This window comes from Microplitis demolitor, chromosome 2 (assembly GCF_026212275.2).
Source record: "Microplitis demolitor isolate Queensland-Clemson2020A chromosome 2, iyMicDemo2.1a, whole genome shotgun sequence".
Classification (NCBI taxonomy): Eukaryota; Metazoa; Arthropoda; class Insecta; order Hymenoptera; family Braconidae; genus Microplitis; species Microplitis demolitor.
The window spans coordinates 8,704,054-8,725,553 of NC_068546.1; the positions used below are offsets into that span (position 1 = coordinate 8,704,054).

The window sequence follows — 21,500 nt, forward strand, 5'->3', positions numbered from 1 at the left end:
CTGTGTTGAAATATACTCGCTGTCCATTTTCTAAATGAACATCCAAGTGAACCACGGGAGGAAATCTCTCATGTATTGGGAAAGACATTATACGCCAAGTTGCTTCTGAGGTACTAATGTATCTCCCAGATTGGTATTTCGTTATCTCATCGTTTTCATTTTTAAGTCCAAACGTTGCTTGATCACTTCCTTTATTCACATATTTACAAATGTATTTTATAGATTGCACACTGCTACAATACTCGACATTTAAATGTGTTTCAAAAGTTCGGGATAATACTGGTGAATAAGGGACGATCCAACGATTATCTACTTCTATATTATTTCCATTTACCTTAACTTGAGCGACAAATCCTCCCGCTTCCGTTGATCTCCGCCGGTAAGATGGATAGCCATCCTCTCCAGTTATCGTTTCATTTACAAATGCTTTCGGAAATCGTTTACTACAACGATTGTCTTTCATACACGGAGATTTTGAATTAATTATTCCACATGGTCCATGAATCATATGTTTTTTAATAATATTATATAAATCTAAATCCTCCTGAGGATTAGGAAATTCTGCTTTTATAATACTATCTATTCTATTAGGTGTTACTTTATCTTCAAGCCATAAGAGAATATGAGCATGAGGAAGACCTCGTTTCTGCCACTCTACAGAATACATATAACATTTAACGGATCCAAAAATTTTTCCTTTAAATAATAAATCAATTAATTTTTTCAACTTCAAGTGAAAAACTCTAGATATAATATCGTGCCGGTCAGATGCAGATTGCCCTTCGTACAGCTCTCTTGTTATTTCTATCCAATTAGGATTAGTGGTCATAGTTATAAAAAGATCAGGACGACCATACTTCTTTACATAACTAAATGCATCTTGTGTTCGCTCATGCATGTATCTTGGGCTTCCTGTAAAACTGGATGGGAGAATAACTAAACGACCTAAATGATCAATATTACTTTCAACGCGCAAAGCATCTTGTAAGTGAATATAGTTTTCGGCTCTAAGTTGTTTTTGACTATTTCTTATAAATGACAATCGCTCGGTTTCAATTTTCGCATACATATCAACCCAAAATTGATTTGAAATTTGACGATAACGGTGTAAATTATTAAACTCATTAGATCTCATCATAAGTCTGTAGCAGTAAAATTGTAAAGCTGAAATTTTTTTATTCGTGTCTTCTGCTTGTTGTCCAGAATGAAATATATTAAAATTATAGCCGTCTTCTCCACGACAAAATATAAGTGGATATTGAAGGGCATCATACGACCGGTGAGTCTCACTTATTCTTTGAAGATCTCCTGTACGCAAAGATAGAACAATATCTCTCTTTTGACACTCTTGATCAACTAACACTACAGCTACTTCATTTGTAGAAGGCTTATTATACCGGCCTTTATGATCGGAAATTGGTTTACGGTCTGCATTGATTACTAATTGATAATTATCTTTGTTTTCGAGTGGAATAGATTCTAAAGCCGATTTAAAGTCATGCACATAAGGATTTACTTGAAGGAGCATATTTTGTAGGTCTGTTATGAGATTTTTATTTAAATTATTATTATAGGACATTCGAAGATTAATTTGCTCATTATAATCAGCTATAAAATATATCTGTAAAAATTTTGAAGGTTGATCACTTTCAGGAAACAATGAACCAATTAAATGGTATACTTGTCCCTGGATTTTAAAAGTCGGCATAAAGTTTCCCTCAGATACAATATTTGCACCGAATGAAGTCATCTGAAAAGCATTGTTGTAAGACCTTACAGCGTTCAAAAATGATTTTGATTGAACGTGTTTTCCATCCAGCAGAGATTTTAAAGGTTCGGGAGGTTCAAGTAAAGGTGTTAATCGAATTTTACCTGATGAACAGCATAATCCAACAGATTCACCGACCCACTTTAATGCATTACAGTAATTACAAACCTTAGTCATTGGACCAACATCAGATTCCTGTTTGTAATTAATAGACGGATCGTAGGAGAAACCACTATTCAATTTTGATTGCCAACGGATATTTCGTCTCTGAGTTTGTCTATTCTTATCAGCATTTAATCGTTGCTGATGTTCTGAATCAGATTCTAACTGTCTATGGACGGTATGCCATTGGCGATCCTAAGACAATCTTTCTGTTCGTCTGTCGTTAAACTCTGATTCACGAAGAGCCGAAATTTTTTCGTTTTCCATCATTAAATTTGCTTCTTTTTTCTTCTTTAACCTGTAGTATCTATTTCTAGCTGCAGCTCTACTTTCATCGCGTTTGAATGCAGATTCTGATCGTCGCTGAAGAGCGTGATGTTCTCGGTCGATCATTAGGCGAGTTTCACGATCAAATATAGATTCCTGTGAGCGAGATAAAGTATGGTGTTCACGATCGTGAGTCAATCTCTGATTACGATGTTCATCTGATTCGTTATTGCGTGCAATAGTGTGCTGTTGACGATCACGTGATAATCGGTGGATACGTCGTTCATCAGATGCATTATGATATGTAATAAGGTGGCGTGCACGATCATCCGCCAATCTTCTTTCATAAGCTATCTCTGATTCGACTTTCCTCTTATTAGCATGTTGCATTCTATCAGAAGCAAGGCGAATTTCAGATTGTTCTGGTGTTTCATTAGCTCGTAAATTACTTTTCCTTTCTTTCTGAATTTTCAGTCTCTCGTCTCGTTCACATTGAGTTTCAGATAGGCGAAGAAGTTTGTTGCTTCTTGCTTTGGCTGATGATGAACTCAAGTTTGATTTTCGTTTTTTAGGCATTTTTAATGAAAATATAACGAATAATAACGATACATATCTAAAATATAAAATTATTAATTACGATAAGTTATATTGAATTGGTCAATCTTGGTTACCTTAGCATACAAAAATAAAAATTACTATAGATAACTAAGTGAAATCAAGTACTTATCTTTATCTTTTGAATCCAATTTTTTATATAAGTTAATGCACAAAAATTGTTTATAAATAATATAAATGATTATTTATAGGTTATGATCTTCATTTATTTTACATATTGCGTAAGATACGTAATTTTGTCTTTTTAATCCTATATATCATACAATAAATTAAAAAAATTCAAGTAATAAATTAAATAGATTTACATTCTTACTTAGTTACAAATAAGTCAGATTAGACACTCTTATTTTGACTGCTTAATGAAATGTGATAGACGATTCAATTGACAGAAACAATTGATAAATGAAACAAAATCTAATCTAAAAAAAAAAAATATAAAAAACAATTGATACGCGTTATATAAAAACAATTGACGCTAATGGAATAAAAACAATTGATGGCTGTAATTTAACTGTTTTTTTCTTATACTTTTAGAAAAATAATTCATATACCCGAATTCTGATTTATAATTGATTTAAAGAGTAGCCTATATTTTAAGTGACAGCATCTTGTATATGTATAAAAAATTTCATCTCAATCAGATAAGTGGTTGATTAGTTATAAAGGTACAAACCGACAGAGAGACAGACAGACGAAAATTCTAAAAAAGGTAGATACAGTATGAGTAGGTCATAAAAATGATATTTGACGCATAATTCGAAATAAAATCACCATGTACAGACAGAGCCTATAGATTTATATATTAGTATAGATATGACTGTATAATTGTATACCTTGATATATTTTTTTCTGTTATGATTTTCTTTCGCGATGCGATTTTTAATGATTTATTTCATGAATTTAATTGAATTATAAAAGCGACGTGATCGGTTTTATTTCTTTTTTTTTGTTTTATAAGAGATTTGAGGATACCGCTGTACCTAGTGATTGATTCTTTGCTGAGGGGTAACTCAGCTACAAACCGCAATGCAAACCGGTGCTCGGTAGAGTGATTTTTTTCCTTGAAAATTTTGAACACCACAACCATGGGGGTCCGAGTTTGGGGAAGGGGAAATTTTAAGTGAGTTGCATCTTGTGAGATGTCCGGTTGACGGAACTTAATTTAAGTCAATGCTAATTGTGCGCATTAGAGCAATCTTAGCTGACAGTAAGTGGGGACCGAAGAATAAGAGAATGAGAGACAGAAAGAAAGAAATCTGGTAGAATAGGTTTTGTCACACTCCATTGAACCCATCCTTGTTTCTCTTAAGAGAAAAATGGAATTGTATTCCTATGGAGATTTCGACATGAGGGAAAGTTTGCGAAGTCGGACATAACACCCCCCCCCCAAGCTCAGAAATGAATCTATTTCTCGGAGCTTGTATCTGTTTGACTGATGTTGAACTCTGCCTTGGCTTCTGTCCTGAATAATTCGTATAATTTAGCTCCATCCTTGGCCAATTGGTCGGCTTGCTCGTTACCATAGATTCCTTCGTGACCTGGAACGTGATAGATCTTGATGTCTCGGGCCTCCATTTGAGTTTTGATATATTTAAGCTCCTCTTTATACGTAACTGGCTTTCCTGTGGAGGTAATCCAATCTCGTTCCTTCCAATTTTCGTACCAGATATTAAGGCCGCTGCATAAGTATTCCGAATCCGTGAAAAGATCTATTTTTGTTAAGTCAAATTTTCTTATAATTTTCAAAGCCTGCAGAATAGCCTCCAAATAGATACAGTAAGTTGAAAGGAATTGACTCGGTTCCCCACGGTAGACCACAAAGCTTCTTTACAATAATAAATGATCAGGCAAGAATCGTTGAGTTATTGGTTGCGAGCTTATAATTCTAGTCTATAACTAAATATCTTATTCTAACTATAACATGTACAGAGATTACTGATTATAAAGTATGGGCCTATCACTAGAAACAAAGGTTTCCCTGCTAATACCTTTTCGTTGGTTGGATTCGATACCTGATCCTTTTCGGGTTCCTAGGGTTTACAACCACTGTTCATAGTGATAGCTCCAATTCTGTAATTAGACATATTTATAAAAATGACAAAATGATTAATATAATTGCTCTAGTGGGAAACATAATATACTGCTGATTCCTATAATTAGGTAGATTAATGTACTTATTCTAGCAAAATATATGCCTATTCATTATATATATAATTTTTTTTTTGTTTTTATGTAGTCCCTTTATTTTTCTTTAATCGAAAATAAAGACTATGCTTTTTAAAGGAGACCTTCTCTTTTGTGTGTTTTTTTTTGTTTTTATATATATATATATATATATATATATATATATATATATATATATATATATATATATATATATATATATATATATGTATATCTATCAAGTAAAAATATTTTCTTGTAACAATGTTTGTAAAACTACTTGGACTATCCTAATATACCTCTAGGTTTCCTTAACGGAAAATGGAGATGATACTCCTTAAAGGCATTGTCTTATAAAATTTTTAATGTTATGTCCAAATAATTTTTTTTATTTATTCTAATAATTATTTAAAAATAATTATTACAGAGCTCTTCTTTTCAAAAGCGCGCGAAAACGCAGCGTCAGCTTTTTCCACCTTTTTATGCGACAAAGAATAGTGGGAGGATAACTGCAATAAGGCGAACAAACAATTAATAAACTGTCGTCACCTTCCACCAATAACAATAATTAAAAATTCCCCATCAATCGCTAAATCAAAGTTTATAAAAAGCCTGAGCACCCATAGCTCATGGCTAGTCGGTTCTTCTAACTTACGGTCCGCGAATATTCGAACGTCGAACTTTCGTGCACTCTTATTGCAGGATTCCGCCCCAGGCGTTGAAAAGTCAATAAGAGGATCTTTAATATTTTTCTATTTAAACCTTATTGCAGGAATCCGCTTCGGCGTTGAATAATCAATAAGGCATTCTAAAATTGACATCTTTTTGCAGTCAATTATTGCAGGATTCCGCTTAGGCGTTGAAAAAGCAATAATCGACTTCTTATCTATTAAAAATCCTCACAGATTAATAGAAACTTCCGGTCCGATTGAAATAGTGACGCAAATCACGTGTATTTGCGATTCCATCTCGGTCTGAGTTATTTTGCGCATAAAATCACCTCTCGGGTGTGTAAAAAGGACGCATTAAATATAAAATACAAATCTTATAAAATATCCGAGAATAATCAATATTCTTAAAATATCAAATGTTAAAAATTTGTGTAAAGGATTCAGTGTACAAGTGAATTGTAGCTAAATCAGAAATAAAAAGCAGAAAAACCATAAGTTCAGCCTTCCGAGTTTCATTCGAGAGTAGCACATAAGTTTACATCCTACAACCCCAGCCGCGCCCATCCAACCAAATCCTACAGGAGGAAGCTGAGTGAGCTGCAACGTTCTGGAGGGATCTAACCTGCCGTGACTAGAAAGAAAGAAACATCGAAAGGTAGGTGAAAGATTTACATTCTATTCTTTCATGAGATAACTGGTTCAACACAAGATCACCGGTCTCTTCGGAGACGTTTGGGTTCTTACTTCGAAGTAAAAGATCCACCATAAATAATAAATTATAGGAAGATACCTCTTCCTCGTATTCTTTAATGTTGTCCGCAACCTCCAAATCGCTCGTCTAAATTTTTCTATCGCTACCAAAGGGAGAAATCCCGGATAATTAATTTAAATTTAAGCGACGGACATGAATCTCCTTTGCATCGATGCTCTGGGGGATGATACCATCTTTTACCCTGAAGATGGCGGTGTGGTAGGCGGCATAGCAACCAGTAGTATGCCAATAATTGGAACTGTAACCCTCAAGATCTTTGACGTAGATGTTTGCTTCCAGGTTGTACCCAGACCACCAGGTGGTTATCTGGGCATCCTTGGAAATGAATTTTTCATCAAAGAGCGAGCTGGCATTTCCTTTTATTGGAATACGCTGGTCCTCAAAAATCGACCTACTCGTCCCATCCCTTTTTCAATGGATAACGACCTTGATGTGAGATATATCCTGTCCCTAGGGACAGGGCCAAAAATTTTCGACTCATGTAATTCGCTTCATGGAGAATCACAATGCTTTCTTATAGATACAGGGGGGGATGTGTGTTTGATAGATTCTTCCGCTCTTAAACCCGAAATTAGAGTGGATCGTGGTAATACGATGCTACTCCGTGGTTTGAATGGACAGTCCATGGAAACAATTGGTACTGTAGAATTAAAGGTTTTGGGTTCAAAAATCCGATTTCATGTTTGTGATGGGAATTTACCCTTCCATGGTGTCGGAATTTTGGGCAACAACTTCCTGAAAAATGAACAAGCGGAGATTTCATACCATCATCAATCTCTGAACCTATCATTTCGACCTTCCCGACCTTTGCCTTTCAGTCTCGGAATAAAACCATCCCGTTCATACGTAATTCCACCCCGTATGCGGATGTCCGTGTCAGTACCTGTTGTAAATCCTGAGATCAAATAAGGCTACCTCCGTAAGATTCCTCTTAAAGAGGGACTCTTAATGGGCGAAATCGTTGTCTCAGTTGATGACGATCGAGCGATGTGTATGGTCATCAATACCACATCAGATCCAGCAGAAATCGAAATTGAACCTCAAGTACTTGAAGAATTCGAATTTGATCATCCTGATCCATCGGACGAATTTTCTGACATAGCGGAAATTCCATCTGGAACAAATTCACTTTCTAAGCGAGATCGTATCCAAGCAATCTTTGATAAGATTCCTACCAACCATCTCAGTCGCACGGAACGGAAACAAATTTTCCGACTTATTCAGAAAAATCATGACATCTTTCACCTCCCTGGTGATCGCCTGGGACGTTCTAAAAAGTTCACCTGCAAAATCGAAACCACGAGTGACAAACCGGTCAGAATCAAGCAATATCGGTTTCCGCAAGTACACCGCGACGAGATCAAAAAGCAAGTGGATAACCTACTTAAGCAAGGAATTATTCGAAAATCAAAATCTCCGTATAATTCTCCTTTATGGATTGTCCCTAAGAAATCTGACGCACAAGGTAATAAAAAGTGGAGAATGGTTATCGATTTTCGAAATCTGAATAAGATAACCATTGGGGATGCTTACCCCCTCCCACTCATAATCGATATTTTAGACCAACTCGGCGGGGCCAAGTACTTCAGTGTATTTGACCTTGCCAGCGGGTTCCACCAAGTACCAATGGACCCCAGAGACGCTGAAAAAACGGCGTTTTCCACCCCTGACGGTCATTGGGAATATTGCTGTATGCCTTTTGGGCTTGAGTGTGCTCCAGCAATTTTTCAACGTATGATGGACTCCACATTGAGTGGTTTAAAAGGTACTGAACTATTTATCTATCTCGACGACTTCGTAAGTTATGCATCTTCGCTTGAAGAACATGAGGTACGAGTCCAAAGACTTTTCAACCGCCTCCGAGAGGCTGGGCTAACTCTTCAGCCCGAGAAATGCAAATTTCTCTGCCCCGAGGTGGAATATTTAGGTCACATTATCACTAAAGATGGTGTGAAACCTGACCCAAAGAAAATTTCGTCCCTTAAAAACGCTTCGCACCCCCGTAATCATACAGAAGCGCGAAAATTCATGGGATTAGCAAATTACTACCGACGATTCATTGAAAACTTCGCCGAGAGAGCCAAACCGATCACTGACCTTACCAGGAAAACTAAACCGTTCGTTTGATCGGTTGATTCGCAAAGGGCTTTCGATGATATTAAAAACGCATTGTGCGAAAATTCATTCCTTGCCTATCCGAACTTCAATCGACCTTTTATATTGGCAACCAGCTCTTCTAATGTCGGTATTTCAGGCATCTTGAGCCAGGAACTGGAGAACGAAGATCGTACGCCTGGAAAATCTGACGAAAATATTGAGAAAATTGTCTCCTGTACGTCCCGAGTCTTGGAGGAAACCGAGACAAGATACACACACAACGAAAAAGAGTGTTTGGCAGTCTTGTACGCGGTGCAACAATTTCGGCCTTACCTCTATGGTAAGCCTTTCACCTGGTATACAAGCAGCCCTTGTATGTCTTGGTTGAAAGACAGCCAAACTGTCACCGAACGACAAATTAAATGGAGATCCAAACTAAGTGAATATAAATTTTCGGTTATAGTTCGACATAAAATCTCAGAACAATATGCCGAAGGGTTGTCCTACAATCCTGAAGGTAGATCTCCAGAGGAAATGGCTTCAACCCAAAATTCTGTTGAGGAAGCAGTGATGCTCCCACTCAGGAAAACTTCTTGTCCCGACGAAGAGGCCATAGCAGCTGTGAAACGAGGAAGAAAACCTGGAAGTAAAAACAAACCTCGGGTTAACAATGCTCCACAACCTCGTGATACAATTGCATCCCGATTACGAATGAGACGGGCTACAGAACTGTCGCAAAACCGGAAAAAAGTAAACTATTGTGAAATAAGTACGACCGAACCTGACGTCTCAGAGAGTATCGAAGATGACGTTTTCGAGACAAACCAACCAGGACCATCTTCAGCACCTCAGGCTCCAGTCAACCCGGAAGTGGAGATTGGGCCAGAGCCCGGGCTAGAACTGGAAGAAACGGACGAAGAAGAAGAAGAAGCAGTCCGACTCATGAATGAAGAATATCTGCTCAACGAATCGGAAAAAAATTCCAGCGATCAGGGGGATGAAAACACACCCGAAGCGATAAATCGACAGCAAATACGCGAAGATTTGAGAAAATCATTTGAACGCTTCAATAAGGCCCTGGAAAAACGAGGAATTAACGTTTCAGATGAAGAAGCGGATCGTACTGTTCGTCCAGAAGATTATTACAATCCACTGCCTGTAGTCAGCCCTCAAGTGGCCAAGGAAGTTAGAAAATATCTTGAACAGGGCTACCTATCAGACGAACACGGCGAATCTGAAGACTTGAATGAGTCTGACGAAGAAGGAGAAGAGGAATTCCTTCGTGAAAATCAAGATATAGAAGAAAATGAAGATTCCAGTGAAGTCAGCTGCTCTGAACCTGAATTTCGAGTAGAAATAACCCCTGCAACTCCGCAGACACCACGAGCCAACGAAATTCGAGAGAAATACCTCACCGCAGGTAGAAGTCCGTCGACCCCTATGTGGAAGAACACGGTACTGAAAGCTGCGCAGGCAAATTGCAAGGAACTTGACTATGACGATCATACAAAAAGCTTTTATTGGAAGGACACCGGAAGTTCTAATGACAATACATCTCCAGTCATCGCGAGGCCTTCAACCTGCCAAACTCTGAACGTCGAAGATGTTCCTGCAGCCTCATCCAGTATGGCTCACGTGGAAACACCCAAACGCAAAATGACATCTACTAGTAAAAATCTAAGACAAGAAAACACCTTGTTGAACGAAAACCAGCACCCAAATTCACCAAATCGAAATTCTGCAAATGATCGAATAATGATAGCGGAGACATCTCCTCAATCAGGCCAATCAGATGCCAGCCAATCTGACGGAACCACAGTGATTCAAGTGGAAGTACATCGAGAACAAGACGACGGAAATGCTCAGGTAAATGAATCTGACCCTCTCCACACGACTCCACCGGAACTGGGGGATGTGCCGGAGATGAATGTAGATTTACCTCCTAAACTTCCGAATCAAGCTCCGTGGTACGTATTTGATCCCCCTTCCTCCGAAATCGCGGAGGGTCTGAGTGATCAACGCTACTCACCACCGGAAGTTTCGTCTTCCTCGAGCTCGGAGTCTGATAGACCTCGGAAACTGCCGGTAAATCGAATCAAGTTTAAGGACAGTCGAGATGGAATTACTTATGTGAGAGATCACATGGTACATTTCCTGTCCCTGGATTGTGAATTGGTGAAACCAGTTTCTCGATTGTTAAGAGATCTCACTTTCATCAATCAAGAAGATCTGAAGACAGCCAAACCAAAGATGGGTGATGTATTAATCACAAAATTGGGTCAGTGCTTTATCTTCACGGTCTTTGTCAAGAAAAATCATTTCGAGAAAATCGATTTAAATAATTTAATTGAAGGATTACGAAATTTAAGAGGGTCCATGTTCAAACACGAAATCTACACATTCCGCATGGCGAAACAGGGGGATTAATTCGATGATATAAACATTAAGCCTTATCTCATACAAAAATTAGGCGACTGTCCTATCGAGGTAACACTTTGCGAAGGAAATATAGAAGTTCCTACTGAAGAGTTACGCGATAAAATCATTGAAGAGAATCACTGCAGCCCTATTGCGGGCCACAAAGGTGTCGTGAAAACTTATTGGCGAATTCGAGAGAGATTCTACTGGCCAGGCATGAAGGAAAGAATCTATAGGTTCATCCGGAAATGCGAGATCTGCCAGAAGAATAAACTCACCCGAATCAAAACAAAACAACCCATGATGATAACCGATACTCCCTTCGAACCCTTCGAGAAAATTTCTATTGACACCGTGGGACCACTTCCTATGACTAGGAGTGGGAATGTCCACATATTGACTATTCAGGATAATTTTTCGAAAGCCGTAACAGCAATTCCGATACCTGATATCCGATCGACAACAGTGGCAGAAGCCCTTGTAGATCGTTATATATGCTATTATGGTTGTCCGAGAGTCATCCTCTCAGATAAGGGTACTTCATTTACCTCTAAAATAATACAACAACTTGCAAAAGCCCTAAAAATCCAAAGATTAACGACTTCGGGTTATTATCCCCAATCAAATGGTTCTCTAGAAAGGAGCCATCAGCCACTGATAGATTTCCTAAGAGTAATCTCTGATAAGTATCCGAACTGGGATCGATATGTGAGTCTCGCGGCGCTGAGTTACAATACCAATGTGCATACTTCAACCAAATTCACTCCATTCGAGCTGATGTTTGGTCGAAGAGCTCGGGTACCAACCCAGTTCCCCGATTATTCCAGAATCGAAACTTATTCCGACTATCTCGCCGATCTTATGAGTAGACTGTCAGAAGTCAGAGAAATTGCTGCTGATTGTCTCAATAAGGCAAAAGAAGATTCCAAAATTCGTTACGATCGACACATACACGCCCAAACCTTCAAGGTAGGCGACTTTATTTATGTTCTAAAGGAACCACGGAAAAATAAACTCGATGTTTATTATACCGGGCCCTTTGAAATTGTCGAAATTAACGAATTTGGGAGTCTGATCTACCTGAACGACAAAGGGAACCGCAAATTGGTAAACCCTAATAAAGCTAAACCTGCTTTTGACCATAAGGCTAAACCTTTATAAAGTTATCTGTTTCAGATCCTCAAATCTCTCACCATCATGAGACAATTATTGATAATCCTGGTTATCATCATCCAAGGGGGACAATCCAAGGACGACTTGATCATCCAGCCAATGGCAGACAACCCGGGTCTACTGTATGACCCGTTTAAGAAGATTCACCTGGTAGAAGAAAACTGGTGCATCATTTCTTCCATTAACGTCCGAGGATTGGTCGAGATGTATCCCTTTGAGTGGGACCATCTCCACTCGACCATGCTAGGTTGTACCAAAATTATCGACTCTGGGACCTGCATGTACTATCTGAAGATGGACCTGATAACGGAAATACAAACCTCCATAAACCAAGCTAAAAGCCGTTTGAACCAGCTCCTTGAGGAAACAACATTCAAAACTCCGCCGCTCGACCGTAATCAACGAGCTCCATGGTTTGGGTTTGTTGGCACAATTGCCCGAGAACTGTTTGGAACCATGGACTATGAAGACAAGGAACATATCACCAAGGAGATCAACAAATTATATCAGGATAATGCAGAAATGGTGCACCTAGTACAGAACGCCACTCACCTTGTCAAGAGTGAGATCAATACTATTCTCCAAAGCGAGGCGCAAATGCAGTCTAATCTAAATAATCTCACAGATGCTACCACGAACTTTATGAATGCTACCAATAATTCCTTGGGTAAACTCGCATATTTGACGAAAGTCATGATGCTGGGGGACGAACGGAAGGAGATCGCCAGTAACCATCTTCGAGTCCTGAAGGAAGCTGAAACCATCATAGAGGAAGCCAAGGCCGGCCGACTTTCCCCACAAGCTATATCACCAAGTCAACTCTACCGAGCAACCGTCGACATCATGAGGAAGCATCCGGATTTGAATCCACCTCAACCAATTGACCGAATGGATATTTCAACCTTGTCAGCTGTGTCTACAGTAAAGGTAGCAAGGGCGAAAGGTTATTTACTTATCATAGTAACCCTACCGCTGTTCCATAAAATTCCGTTATTATCATACGAAATGAGACCACTGCCTAAGCCAGAAAATCTGAATGGAAAAATTCAAACACTGACGATACTACCATCGAAAAGGTTCCTAGTTACTGATCCAGGCTTGAGGAGATTCTACCTAGCAGATTTTGAATATATCAACAATTGCAAATCTATCGGGGACGATTTGTCTTGTCGTCCCGAAATACCATTCCAGTCTGCGGAAGTCCAAGAAGAAGTAGACTGCGAAATGAAGCTGCTTCTGAAGTCAACCGAAGATATCTCCAGAACGTGCAATGTCCGCATCATCCCAGGATGTAAAACCACTTGGATCAAGCTCAATCAACCAAATTCTTGGGCGTATTCTACTTGTAAGGAAGAAAAATTAATTCTCAAGTGTTTAAGTCCAGTTGAGAAAGAATATCACATCAACGGAACAGGAATGGTCCATGTTAACGGTAGATGCGAAATAAGAAGCGGAAAATATATAATCAAAAGCATAGATGAAGAGATCACTCAGCTGAACATCACCCTGCCAAGGTTAAACTTAACCTTGGAAACGCTATCAACGAACTTAACAGCTGAATCCAAAATATCTGGATTTCTCTTCAAGAAAAACGTCGACCCGTTAAAAACAATAGACAAATTCCAACCCTGGGGAGCAGGATTGGAAGAAACGGAAAATAAAATGTCCGAAATAGCGTTACACCATCAAGAAGACGATATCCATCGAACGATGACGGTGGGAATCATGTCCATCCTAGCTGTCCTGGGTGTTATACTCGTCGTTCTAGTACTCTTCAAATGCTGTGTATGCTCAAGCAAGAAGCGCTGCTTCACCTACAAGAAAAACAAGCAGCCAGGCGAGGTATATCCCAAGAAAGTAAAAGAAACCAGACGTACCTCAGACTCCCAAGTAAAGTCTGTCCAAATCAGGGACCAACCGGAAGTCATCGAGCTCCAGGAAACTCCATCAGCTCTTTCAAGTCGTGTCGTCTTCTCTGCAAGTAAATCAGCGACTCCAACTCGTACCACAAGAGGCCTTCGCCTCTCAGATTTCAATGCTCCGATATAATCATCCTAAACAAGATAAGAATAATGTATAAGTCAAATCAAAATTTCACGGAAAAATAGAAATCCTTTTTCTTTTTAAGTACTTAAATCCCGGACTCCAAAATAATTTTCGAGCCTTTCTGTAACTTCACAAATTCTTATGAATTTACCGACACTTTACGTCGTTTAGAAAGAGGATTCCTATTTTACCGGCATAACGTTTCAAGGAAAAATTATATTACTATATTCTAATTAAGAAAATGTCTAGAATATAAACTTATAAGATTAAGTTTCAAAGGAAAAATTTCATATATCTAAATTCAAAATTCATTCAAAGTTAACAAATATTTAAGTCACCTGGACATTTGAGAAAACAGAAGAATTGGTAATTCCTGGTAAAACTAAGGAAATTATTTTTTTTTTAAAAAAAAAAAAAACGAATTCTAACTAAGAGACAAGTGCTTACCTCTCACAGCGCATGCGCAACTCTGAACATTATTAACAACTGCCTCTTACAGCCGTTGACATAACTCCTGAGGAAACACCATTCTCCACAAAAATTCGCCTATAAAATTCAGCCCCAAGAAAACCTCCTATTACTCCTATTTCACCTCCTATAATAACAGAAAATGGAAGCAATAAATGGAAAAGATACTTTCTCTTAAAAACAAACATCAGGATGTTACTCACCTCATAATGGTCACATGTTCCTAAAGAAAAAAATTTTTTTTAATTAACTTACCTGACGAATTGCGCCATTTAATAATAATAATAATAATAAATTTAAAGGAAAAGAGAAAAAGAAAATAAAAACCGCTTTTTCTCTCCGGTTACACTCGCATATTATTTATATCCGAGATCGTATACGGTTATTAGAAAGGATGGGTAGGTTCTGAGTTAAAATGAAGGAACAAACGATCTTCAAGCTCATTTCCTCTTTATTGAAAAGAGAAAATTGACAGCTAAAAATGACTCAAAAGTGATAACATCTCCTGAGTCACCCAGCAAACGCTGGTGATGACCAAATTGCACCATTTTCGTCCTCGAATTCTCCTCCCTCTGGCTCATCTTCCCCGTCCTCATCAAAAAGCCAAGAAATTGGTACCCAATCTTCCATCCAATCATCTAAATCCTCGTCCTGTCCCCTCCAAAGATGTTTACTCCAGGCCAGGAAAAGCTCACGCTTTAATCGGTCAGGGCAGTAGGGCAGAGAACCACAGCTTAAATAATACTGGACGAACGAATAGAATTATGACGTTATAAAAACAATTCACCTCGAAGTAACACTTAAACACTTACGTGTAACAGATTGTTGCGTATACCACACGAGTAATAGCACTCACAAATATGAATTTTGGGGTCCCAGATCGCAAAAATTCTTCTAATATACGCAAATTCTGCGTAAGTTCTTACAAAATAATAAATGGGATCCCCAAGGTCGTACTTGTGACCAAAAGACACACACATTATGCTAGCTTCAAACCAAGTGACTGAATGACTGACTTAGCGCATAAATAGCTAGTCAGCAGTAACAAGACGCGCCAGCCGTGAGAGAGTTATAGCATAAAAGAAATAAAGTTAAAGAATATAAAAAAAAAAAAATTTTAATATATTATTGGAAACTCTTTAGGAATAAATAAATAAATTTTAAACCTTTGCAAATCCTTTCAAAACCTCCTTTTATTTCAAAAAGAAAAAAGGGGAAAAAGAAAAAATTTTTACAACCATTAACGCCTTTTAAATAACCAGGCGATAGAAGAACCCCTTAAACTAGAGTTCAGCAACCGCAAATTATTTCGGTTTTCTCGAATGTCCCGGAACCTTCTCAAAGCTTCCAATAAATAACTGTCACGAACCTCGGCATTGTCAGTAAAATGCAAGTGCAAATTGACCACCAGATACTGAAATCCATAAGTCAACAAATTAAAATTATAAAAAAAAAAAAAAAAAAAAAAACACAAGATGAATCCGTTCACCTCTAATAGGGTAAGAACACGACCATTGGCATCCAGTGGGGGTGATGGTGGTGCCACAGAATGGATCCAATCGATCTCACCCTGGTTGGTCGTGAATAAAAAAATCGGGTCCGAATCCAAGTACCATCGAGCTTGTACCTCGATGAGAACCTCTTCCAGTGGGATCGGTAAGGGATCCAATTCTGGATCGATGATCTCAAAAGGTGGGCGGTTAAAACACATTTTTACTAACAAATCCTAGAATTATCGAAATTCAGATCACGAATTGAACCAGACACTACAAAAAAATTTCGTATTTTTTTTCGAAAATGGGTTTTAATAAAAACTAGCCAACTTACCTCTTATTGCAATGAATGTCCGCTAGCTATAAGAACAACTCAACTAAAGCACTATATTCAAATATTATCTTTTCCTTCAAAAGAATAAATTATATATAAAATTAACCACGATCTTGCTAAATCAGCACAAAAGTTCATGATAATCTGACAAAATCAACTATAATTTATACCCAGTTGAACATGAATCTGTAATAACTTTTAAACCAAAGATATTGCCAGGAAGCATGGAAAGGCAATTTTGCGCCTATATTATAAAAAAAAAAAACTGTAAAAATCTCTCTCCATGCATTCCGTATTCATACATGACCATTATTCTCTATTTTGGCATAATTTCATCCCTATTATTCTTAAAATCCATCGAGTAGCAGGATTATAAAAAAGAAAAAATCGGGTAATCTATGTTGTCAACGAAATAAGCTGTTTGAGAGAATGGTTCTTTTAGCTGCCGTAAGATGGCGCCACTTGCCGGTGAGGATCTACTAAGGCGAGATCAATACTGCGGTCGATAATCAACATCCCATTGACGCTATGCTACCGCGAGAGCTGCGAACGCGGGCAAAGAAGAGACCGATTAACAAGCCCCTCCATATACCAAGTGCGCGCTCTCTCTCTCTCTGTCATCTCACGCGCTCACTCCCACGCACACAGGCTAACCGCCTTAGCGTGACCATATCTATATTACATAAATTATTAAATAAAAAAAAAAAAAAAAAAAAAGGGGGGGCGGAAATTATAATAAAGGGGAAGGCTACTAGAAAAAAAAATCAATATAACCATCAAGTTTATTTTTTTTTGTTGTTTTATTAAAAAAAAAAAAAATTTATAAATTTTTTTTTTATATCTACATGAATTATTTATATATTATATTATTTATAATATATTATTTATATATTATTTATATTTTTCTTTTTATGTTCCTCTTCTCTTTCCTCAACCCGCTATGGGGAAAGGTTGGAACTCCAGGGGCTCGTCAGGGGCTCCGGGCAGGTCGGCTCTGAAAAAAAAAAAAAAAAAACGGAATTCCATTAAATAACTAAAACACCTTCCAATTAAATATAAATCAGCTTCTTACCTTATAAGGTCCTCTGCCGTCTCGAGGAGGTTGGTGGCCAGAACCCGAATCTCCTCAATATTGGGGGCCACCAACTGCACCCTCGGAGGAGTGATGGCCCACGAGGCCCGGAAATAATTGGTTACCTCCTCCAGTTCGGGAGGTAAGACCCCTACAAGCTCCTTAATATCCAGGAGCAGTCGCATCCCCACCAGGGGGTTGATGGGCCTGGTGAATACGTCCACCCTCATACCTATCTCGCACAACGCCTTTAAAAAAAAAAAAAAACAAAAAAAAAAGGAATTAATTTTAATTTTCTATCCTTTTCCGTAAATAAAATTTTTTTTTTTTTTTCCTCTTTTTGGTAAAACGATAAATTACTACTTACAAAATAGTGGAACCGGTGCCTCACCAGCTGGAACCACGTAGAGAACCCTTTATAATGCTCACCGGTCACGTACATTTTGGATTTGTTCAGTTTTTTTTTTTTTCCTTTTTCCTCTTCAATTAAACTTGTACACGAAGTACTCAGCTTTGCCGTCAATTTCACACTGAGTACTCCTATTCATAAATCGCAAGGAGCGTCAGCGGAATGCGTCTTGAGATAAGACGTTAGCCGGAGATCAAATTCTTCATGCAGACGCGGCAAACCTATTCGCAATTAAACATCGCTAGATGTCGGCTAAATGCAGATTCGCACAACGTAAGGGAATTATTCTCCCCAGCTTATTTCGGTACCTTTTTAGTCTCAAGGTCAGCCATACACATATGCAAAGGGGTACGCATCATATGCATGTAGAGAGATACATCCTATGTAATCCTTATATTTAAAATAGCTATTATTATGGTGATGGGAAAATAATAGATTTTAGAGGAAAACTATATAAAATAATATAATAATATATAAAATCATATCATAAATATTTGCTATATATATATATATTTATAGAGATAACTATATTTTATATAATTATATAATCTCCTAGTTGTGAGACTTTTTAGAATTGTAAGCGTTATCGCAAGCTTTTGTAAAAGATAGGACATATGTTTAGGAAAGCAAGCGAGTTTTGCAACCCTCTTACTTTCCGGGGGATTGTTATGTCCAAATAATTTTTTTTATTTATTCTAATAATTATTTAAAAATAATTATTACAGAGCTCTTCTTTTCAAAAGCGCGCGAAAACGCAGCGTCAGCTTTTTCCACCTTTTTATGCGACAAAGAATAGTGGGAGGATAACTGCAATAAGGCGAACAAACAATTAATAAACTGTCGTCACCTTCCACCAATAACAATAATTAAAAATTCCCCATCAATCGCTAAATCAAAGTTTATAAAAAGCCTGAGCACCCATAGCTCATGGCTAGTCGGTTCTTCTAACTTACGGTCCGCGAATATTCGAACGTCGAACTTTCGTGCACTCTTATTGCAGGATTCCGCCCCAGGCGTTGAAAAGTCAATAAGAGGATCTTTAATATTTTTCTATTTAAACCTTATTGCAGGAATCCGCTTCGGCGTTGAATAATCAATAAGGCATTCTAAAATTGACATCTTTTTGCAGTCAATTATTGCAGGATTCCGCTTAGGCGTTGAAAAAGCAATAATCGACTTCTTATCTATTAAAAATCCTCACAGATTAATAGAAACTTCCGGTCCGATTGAAATAGTGACGCAAATCACGTGTATTTGCGATTCCATCTCGGTCTGAGTTATTTTGCGCATAAAATCACCTCTCGGGTGTGTAAAAAGGACGCATTAAATATAAAATACAAATCTTATAAAATATCCGAGAATAATCAATATTCTTAAAATATCAAATGTTAAAAATTTGTGTAAAGGATTCAGTGTACAAGTGAATTGTAGCTAAATCAGAAATAAAAAGCAGAAAAACCATAAGTTCAGCCTTCCGAGTTTCATTCGAGAGTAGCACATAAGTTTACATCCTACAACCCCAGCCGCGCCCATCCAACCAAATCCTACAGGAGGAAGCTGAGTGAGCTGCAACGTTCTGGAGGGATCTAACCTGCCGTGACTAGAAAGAAAGAAACATCGAAAGGTAGGTGAAAGATTTACATTCTATTCTTTCATGAGATAACTGGTTCAACACAAGATCACCGGTCTCTTCGGAGACGTTTGGGTTCTTACTTCGAAGTAAAAGATCCACCATAAATAATAAATTATAGGAAGATACCTCTTCCTCGTATTCTTTAATGTTGTCCGCAACCTCCAAATCGCTCGTCTAAATTTTTCTATCGCTACCAAAGGGAGAAATCCCGGATAATTAATTTAAATTTAAGCGGCGGACATAACATTAATAAGGTAACTATCTTCTTATGATATAACAATATTTTCCTTATCTAGGGTAACCTAAGAATTCCTTTAAGTTTCCTTATCGGAAAATGGAGCTGATACTCCTTAAAGGAATTGTAAAATGTTACTTCTAACTGTTTAATTTTTATACTAAATACTAGTTCCTAATTCTATTAACTATTCTACTATCTTCACCAGGACCCGATACGGCTTGTTGCTTCTCTGGGTGTTGCCTCGAAGTTCCTCCAGGTTTCCTCTTGCTGGTATGAGGATCGTAACTACTCGCAAATTGGCCTCATCCTCTTTTTTTAGCAAGTTTGACAGCGCTGGTGAATGAGTAAAATACTTTATTCCCCTCAGGTCGATAGTCTCGATGCTGTGATTGGCATCCAGGATTTCGTGAATGGTGTAATAAGAGGAGTGGGCACCTGCCACTACCAATGTCTTGATATTGGTTCGGAGGGTCCGATAAAAACTGCCCGGTCTTTTACGAGGATTGATGATACTCAACGTTGCGAGGTTTACATCCTCATGGTCCGGAATGGTGATTAGGTCGAGTTTTGAGTCATAGATGGTAAGATGCTCCAGATTGGTTGCCATTGATACCTGATTGTTAACCAGATCGTTTCGGTTACGACCCAAGGATACCTCGAGGGTTCTCAACTCTTCGTTCCTGGTAATCCTGTCAGAGTATTGCCACCACTTATCATCCTGATAGTTTCCCCAGCCGAATTTTAGCGCCTTAATTTTCATACTTCCTATTGAGTTGATAAACGGAAGCATATCGATGTTTTCCAGGTATCGCTGGCGGGACCGGTCGCAATCTTGAATGGCTAGGGTGCTCAGTATCTGATTGTCGGTGAAGAACTGGATCAGATGTTCATGATTTAAAAGATAACAGCCCTTTAATGTAAGATGGTGTAAGTTGCCTCCGGCTTCCTTCAGCGATGACCCAGTGAAAAAATTATTGTCGCTAACCCGTAGCTCGGTCAATTCGGGAAGCTCCTTCAGGATGACGCTCAGATCTGTTTCGAGGGGACCCTGGGACCTTCCAATAGCGAGAATCTTTAGTGCTTTGAGTCTATGCAACTCCTTGATTAGACCACTGGAGATGGTGGCCCCAGATATATCCAGCGAGATTAGGTAATCGGGAATCCGGAGATGAATAAACGTGGAAATCACCCCGGGTGATGCTAGGTGGTTCTCTGGCACACTGACTTCGAATTTTCGGATATTGAGCCGTTTTGTCTCGAAAATCCCAGACAGCAACTCGTCTGTGCTTCTTGCCCCGGTACTCCTAAGTATTCTGCCAATGTTAGATCCATTCAACTCAAACGTTCTCATCACTTGGTGAATTATTAGTGACATACCCGGAAAACACACGGTTAGAGCACAAATATTTGCGAGTCCCAGATATTGGAAAACTTCGAACCAACTATCAGGATCCAAGTATTTGTGGAGGTCGGTGGACTCAGGAATTTTTCTAGCCGATGGAATTTTTGCTCCCAACTTTTTGAATGGAACAATCCTCAGCTTACTTCTACCGATGATGAATTGGTTATCCCTGGACTGAGTCTGTAGGCTCAGCGATGTTAAAAGTGCGTAGAGCTGGATACGCCCGACCGCCAAGTTATTTTTCCCTGGGAAGATAGCTAACTTTTTCACCTCCTCCTCTTTGAGCTGTAGGACTTCCA

General features: G+C 38.4%; 1 protein-coding gene and 1 long non-coding RNA gene across 2 annotated transcripts in view; one reads left to right on the plus strand and one right to left on the minus strand.

Annotated features, from left to right (window-relative positions):
- LOC103580540 (voltage-dependent T-type calcium channel subunit alpha-1G-like) overlaps window positions 1–21,500 on the plus strand; it is a 253,555-nt gene that overhangs the window by 83,445 nt on the left and 148,610 nt on the right. The gene's annotated exons all lie outside the window — the stretch shown is intronic.
- Window positions 2,244–3,551, minus strand: LOC128669072 (uncharacterized). Its single transcript, XR_008404601.1, has 3 exons — window positions 3,486–3,551; window positions 3,126–3,231; window positions 2,244–3,062 (listed from the first exon to the last, which is right to left on the minus strand). It is a non-coding gene; the product is annotated as an uncharacterized LOC128669072 (long non-coding RNA).